Consider the following 7,020-nt stretch of genomic DNA (forward strand, 5'->3'; position numbering starts at 1 on the left):
ATTCTACAAAGTCCAGGTTTTTCTGTTTCATAAAATTACTCAAGGAAGCCACTGAGATGTAGTGGAAAAGATGAAGATAGTTATGATCAGACATCCTGGCTTTATGCCCCTGCTCAGTGACTTACTAGCACGTAAGTTTTCCTGTCCTCTGAGGTTTGTGCACCTCTGATGGTAAGGATGAATAATTCCAGTGACAGCTGCTGGCATTGATCATGAGGACGGTGGCTGTGGGACTGTTCACCACAGTGGGGCTTTCGGAGTCTCAACTCCAAATACCTTTGTTCAAAGGATTTCTCAAAAGGGCCCAAAGAATAAGCAAAAAATAAAAATAAAAAAAACAATAGAGCTGAATTTGTGGACTTGAAGGTGAGGTGGATGAGAGCCCAGGCTACTCTGATTCTTCCCCCTACCTTAGTTCATTCCTTTTCTGCAGGAGGATGGAGTCCTGACCTTGGGGGCGAGGGAGGTATGGAACTTGGCATCTGGGTGGCTCTGAACTGAGTGCTGTGCAGAATTAAGCTGGTGGTAGAGACCTGGTATCATAGAACTGTTCGCTTCCTATTTGTCAAGCTCCATTTGACTGGCATTTCACCACAATTATAAATTTGTTGAAGGTTGATTCTTTCCTAGAGAAGCAGGGAACAATAAAATCCGATGCTTTAAATGTGAAAGAGGCTTTCAAGGACAATTTATTCCAAGCTTTTTATTTTACAGAGAGAGATGGTAAAACCCAGAGAAGTGAGAGGCTTTCTCACCTGTCTTAGGTAATTGAGACACTTGACACCTGAGGATGAACTGAGGGCGTTGGTCAGAAAAGCTCAATTGCAATTAAAATGGTGGAGTGACCTTGTGCTTTCAGAGTGGGTAGAAAGAGGAGAGAACATACACATGTGTGTCTACTTTTGAGGGCGTTTCAATCAGAGCTACACAAATGGATGAACAGATAAACAGATGACAGACAGATAAAGACACATCATTGATGCCTTTACAATTGTCCAGTGTGTCAGGTGTTTTAAATGCCTTATGTCTAAAATTGTATTTAACCTTTATGACAGCCCTTAGCAATCATTCCATATCACTATCCCTATTTTATACTTGAGACAGTGGAGGCACCAAGAAGTGAAGTATTTCGCATGTCATCCAGAAAGGTAGAATGGAAGTCAGGAGAACTAACTGCAGAGCCCAATGTATAAGCCCCTTGCTGTGCTGAGGAAAGAGCCTAAAGCCCCCGGGTCAGGCAGGGGTGGAGGGAGAGGGCTGTGTTGAGCTACCCACCACACACCCTCTTCTAGCCTCATCCTCAGGGCATCCACCCCCGGGACTTAATGTCTCACACACTCCCTCTCTCCTGTGCATCCTTTCCCAGCCCTAACCCACACTCCACTGCAGGGCTTGCGTTCCTGTCAACCTCACTCTTCAAACAGGGTTGCTCTTCCTTGAGTCTGTCTTTGCAGCTCATTCGTGTATGTGCTGTGGGGCCCAGCTCTTCCCCAAGCAGCTTCCCCGGCTAGACTAGGGAGGCAGAAGCCAAGGAACACACCAAGAGTCAGAAGTGACAGCTGGTTTCCCAGGCAGTTTCCTCTGCTTGTGTGAATCTTTTGGGAGGGAAGGGTCACCCTGGTTCACAGCCATTGTATTTTGCAGGGGACAGTGAGGCTGGATGGGGAGTGAAGTTTCATGTGTAACTAACTATAAAGGGTTGCCGGGCTTAGGAGAGCTGTGTCTTACAGACCAGGAAACTTGGGGTGGAACCTGACAGAAGAATTCCTTATAGCATGAGCATGCTTCATGCCCAGAGAGCTTTGGTGGAGAAACACCCTGGCAGCGAGGGGGTGGCATCGGAGCATACACATTTCTGTAGCCAGCTGAACTCCCTGTAGCTTCTCTGGCACAATCTCCTCTGTACTCCTAGGTCTAGAATTTTCCACTTTGTCCAGTAAGGGGCTTTCCACTGTGGCCTACCAAGAAAAAAGAAAGAAAAGGAAATAGACAATTAAGAAACTGGGCCATCAATGCTAATGTCAGGCACCACCGTGCTACTCTGGAATCATAAAAGAGCATTTACCATAGAATTCAGAAACAACTGCTTGAGAGGAGGAATTCCTGGCATTTCAATCCTGCTGAATCTCTTATGCATGTCCTGCGTTTGAGCTGCTATTGTGGCTTGGTTGCTGGCTCTGACGTCCCTGTCTTCGGGCTGCACCTGCCCGCTTCCCCTGCTTGCGCCCGTTGTTTGTCACTGCTCTGTGTTGCTCAGGCGATTGTACCCTCCAATAGACAGCAGCGTCCTGATCAGCCTGATGTGGCATCTCCTCCTCCCTTCCCTGGCTCTTGAGCTCACCCCCAGGGTCTTACGAATCCCTCTTAGCCCAGACCTTGTTCCCCACTATGAAAAGAAAGAACATTTATAATATCTTCTGGCAATAGAAAGTCACTTTCTTCTCAAGCACTAGTCCCATCCTAGACGGGTTGCCCAGCAGCTGCTGCTGCTGCACACTGGGCTCCCATGAGGCAGATCCTGAGACAGAGCTTGGTGCAGGATGCATATGCAGGAGTGATTCTGAGAGTGATGTTTGTGGAAGGCAGAGGACAGCAGCAATATTAGGGGGGAGAGAGAGAGAGAGAGAGAGAGACTGAGACTCCCAGAAGCCCAAGCCCTGCAAATGTGGCTCGCCCATGGGACAGTGTGGAAATGGAGTGGTCATTAGATTTGTCCAACGTAGGACCAAGATGACCCGGCCTTTGAAGTTGTTCATTGTTTCGCCATCTGTTGTGGATCACCATGGCATGATGCATGACCTGGCACAAGGTAGCTGTCTGAGAATCAAGTGATCCACACAGGGGCTGAGCTGCAGGCTGTGGGCTGATGGTACTCCCAGCAGATGGGACAGGATAGCCTTCATTGAAAGGTGGCCTTGGAGCTGTGTCAGTGTGTTCACCTGTGTTAAAATACCCCTTCTCTGAAACCCAGGAATTAATACTTTGTAACCATTCTGTGCCTAACATTGTTTATAGCTATATCCATTGAGACTCTCTGGGAAGTAGATGGGAAGATGGAGTGAGAAGAGACTTATTAGAGGGAGGAACCTGTGACACAGAAAGGGTAACACTCCGGGTGAGAGGGAAGAGTGGGCCAATCTCAGTTTAAGTCTGGTGCTGGGGAGAGGAAGGGAAAGCTTTGGAAAGCAACACAGCTCTGAGAAGGACTTGGTGAACAATTGGGAGCCCAGATCAAAGTGAAGGTGCTGCCTAGGCAGGGTGGCCCTTCCCCGGTACCTGGAGTGCTCCATCATTGACCAAAAGCAACCCAAGGTCAAGGTGACCTCAACCCGAGCCCCACAGCAGGTCCCAGATCTGCAGCAGTTGAAGGCTTCAGCCAATTTCACTCCGTGCAGCAAGTGGTCCTTAGAAGCAATTCTGAGGTTCACTTGTGGGGGTAGGGGAGGGAGAGGAAATCCTGCCTGGGGTGCAGCCTTTCCTCCTGCCTGAGTTTCTCTTCTGCTGAGTTGATCACATTTCAGACTTGCCCAGTCAGACCCCACTACCAGGCAAGCCACGACCTTAAGATACAGAGTCAGCCCTCTGCACCTGTGGATTCAACAAAGTGCAGATTAAAAATACTTAGAAACCCTGAAGTGTGTACTGAACATGCACAGATTTTTATTCTTGCTGTTATTCCCTAAACAATGCAGTACAGTGACTACTTAGATAGCATTCTCCTTGTATTAAGATTGTAAGTGATCTAGAGATGTTTTCAAGCATAGATTCTAGAATCAACCCTTTGTGGATTCTGGAATAGTGAGGAATGTTAGGGAGAGAGAGAGAGAAGGAGAGGGAGAGGGAGAGCTAGAGGTAGGGGGCGAGGAGAGAGTTCTGGTCCCTGGATCACTTTGACTGACATAGCCACTGACTGAGATCAGTCTCTGTGCTAGCTGAAGGGACGAGCTCCAGGAGGGGCAGAGGGTGGAGTGAGTTGTGTTTGCAGATGCAGGGGGAAGCTATGGTTTTGCATTCATTTTTTTAAAAAAGATTTATTTATTTATTTGAAAGGGAGAGTTACAAGAGGCAGAGAGAGAGACACGGTTCTTCTATGCACTGGTTCACTCTTCAAATGGCCACAACAGCCAGAGCTGGGCAGATCCAAAGCCAGGAGCTTCTTCCAGGTCTCCAACAGTGGTGCAGGGGCCCAAGCACTTGGGCCGTCTTCCACTGCTTTCCCAGGCCACAACAGAGAGCTGGATTGGATGTGGAGCAGCCGGAACTCAAACTGGCACCCACGAGGGATGCTGGTGCTGCAGGGGGAGGTTTTACCTGCTACACCACAGTGTCAGCTCCTCTCGTTTGTATTTTACCCAGGTGTCCCTGAGCCTGAGAGGGAGCATGCTGGGCATCAGAGCTTGTCTGTCTCCACCGACTCAGGACCTCTTGGGGCCGTCTTTGCTCCCACGTGAGTTCCCCACTGTGTTGGCTGAGACTTCCCGGCTGAGTCACAGTCAAGGCTCTCCCTGCTCCCTCTGCTATCCTTAGGGCTCAGATCTGCAAGCACTCTGAAAGCCTCCCTGTCTAGCCCTTCAGCTGCCTCTTTGTTCCTTTGACAGACCTCACCTCTGCCCCAGTTAACTCACTTGCACTCCTAAATCCAACACAGCAGCTGCTTCCTGGAGGACCTGGCAGCCATGGCTCCTAAACCCTTACAATGCATGTCCCATTCTGTGGGCATTAGCTCAAGCTACCATCTAGTACACCACAAGGAGGTTTTGCTTGGATATTTGCCTTCCTTCCTCACATTTTTGGGATCCTCTAGCATTCACTTCTCTCATCTGAAATCTGAAATGATCTAAACCCAGATTGCCAGGGTAACTGATTTTTCCCAAACGTGGGGTTAATTATTTTTGCCTGCTTCCCTTTTTCCTCTAACAAGGCTCAAAATTCTGAAACAAATCTGGATACGCCTGCTACTGTTCCTAAATTTCTGTTAAAGCATGGAGCTCTTTGTGCATGTATGTGTGTCTACAAATAGAGAAGGTGAGGTCATGTTATGGAAAACTTCAAAGAAATTTACGTCCTTGCTGTACCAGAAAGGAATTTGCCCTGAGATTTGAAGCCGGGCCATTTTGGCATTATTTAGGAAAACTGGGAAATGCCCTCCTTTAGGCAGAGTAATCCAAAGATTTGTTGCATACATGAAGCTTTCAGACTAAATATTGACACCAACCACCCAAGAGCAGTGTACTTTTAAGTGTCAAGGGTTCATGGAAATGTACCACATTATCAGTGCAAGATGTTTTGGTTTTTGCTTTGGGAGGCAGGCTGCCCACATTTGAGGTCATGCAGACCCAGGCATAGCCTAGAAAGTAGTTTTATACATTCCATTCCAGGTTTAATCACTGCAAACAGAATTCAAAGCTTTAAAGGCATTTCCAGACCAATACAATAGGCCACCTGGATCTTCCACTGGGAATCATTCAATCAGAGAATTCATTGATCGGCTCCCAGACATCAGGCATTTTTTGGCACTGGATTTGGAAATGTTAACAAATAAACACAAGTCAAGGGATGGGCAGCTTATTGAGGCAGTTGAAAATTAGTTGTACAGACTCTTTTGGTTAATATAGGTGTTCAGAATTAGAGTTAATATTATTGTTACTTATGTGTGCTACATACTCAGGAAATAAGTGAACTTTTCTGAGCCTCCTTCTTCACCTATAAAATGCATACAAAATTCTTATTTTCCAAGATTTCTGTGAATACAACATGAAGTACAGCTTTGCTAGCTACATGTTAAAATATTGGGAAAACTCAAGATGTACACTTCCCTAAATTATTATTATATTTAAAGATGTATTTATTTACTTGAAAGGCGGGGTTATAGACAGAGAAAGAGGCAGAGAGAGAGAGAGAGAGAGAGAATCTTCCATCTACTGGCTCACTCACTCCCCAAATGGTTACAATGGCCAGGGCTGGGCCAAGTGAAAGCCAGGAGCCAGAACCCCATCTCAGTATCCCACATGGGTGGCGTGGGTCCAAGAACTTGGGTTATTTGGTGCTGTTTTCACAGGCACATTATCAGGGAGCTGGACTAGAAGTGGGCCATCTGGGACCTGAACCAGCACCCACATGTGATGCTGGCATCCCAGGCAGCAGCTTAACACACTGTGCCACATTGCCTGCCCCTACTTCCCTAAGGTACTGTTTCACTTCTCATTTCTCACTTTTCAGCTCATTTTCCTCCAATCTCCAGATGTGCCCCCTGCCAAAATCCATGTTAGTAGAATTGTCACACACACACACACACACACACATTCATTTTTAAATTGAGGATATGCTTCCTGAAATCAAAGAGAATACATTTAAACTGTAGTTATGAGCCAACCAAGAGCACACTCTAATTCTGGAAATCTGCTATAGCTACAAAGGTTTGGAAGTAAAGATGATTTGCCAATATCCAATGAGAGCAATTCTGGGAGATATTGTGCTCCAGAACATGACAGTGCTTGCTTATGTCCCAAGCTATGTGTGCTCCCTGTGGTCACCTGCCTTTAACTTGGACAGAAATCTTGTAGACAGGAAGACAACTCTCAGAAGTTTAGCAACAGCTCCTGGAGGACTGTGTGCCCTTTGCCTGTTCTGAGAACTTGGCCAAGTTGGCTGGCCTCTCTGAGTTCCATCCCCCTCTTCGGTAATGACCAGAGTCAAAATGACCCCTTGTGGGGTTGAAGTGAGGATCCACTGAGAACTGGAACGGGAGTGACGTGAAAGTGAAGACCACCTCTGTCTAGCTCAGAGCTTTAGTTTCTTCATGGATACTTAACTGTTGTGTAATTCAATCGCCAATGTCCCGTCAGCCTGCAACAGCAAAGCACAGTTACATTTCAGTTAAATATGCAAATTAAAGTGGTCAAAGCTCTACTCACCCAAGGAGTAGGAACTCTGCTTTTTATTTCCTCAAATTCTTATGATTTGTTATCCTGCATTGTTTGGATATCAGCTGGGGGAGGGGGTTGGGGGTCTTATTGAAGC

This window comes from Oryctolagus cuniculus, chromosome 2 (genome assembly GCF_051225735.1).
Source record: "Oryctolagus cuniculus isolate XC-2025 breed Fujian yellow rabbit chromosome 2, ASM5122573v1, whole genome shotgun sequence".
In the NCBI taxonomy this organism is placed as follows: domain Eukaryota; kingdom Metazoa; phylum Chordata; class Mammalia; order Lagomorpha; family Leporidae; genus Oryctolagus; species Oryctolagus cuniculus.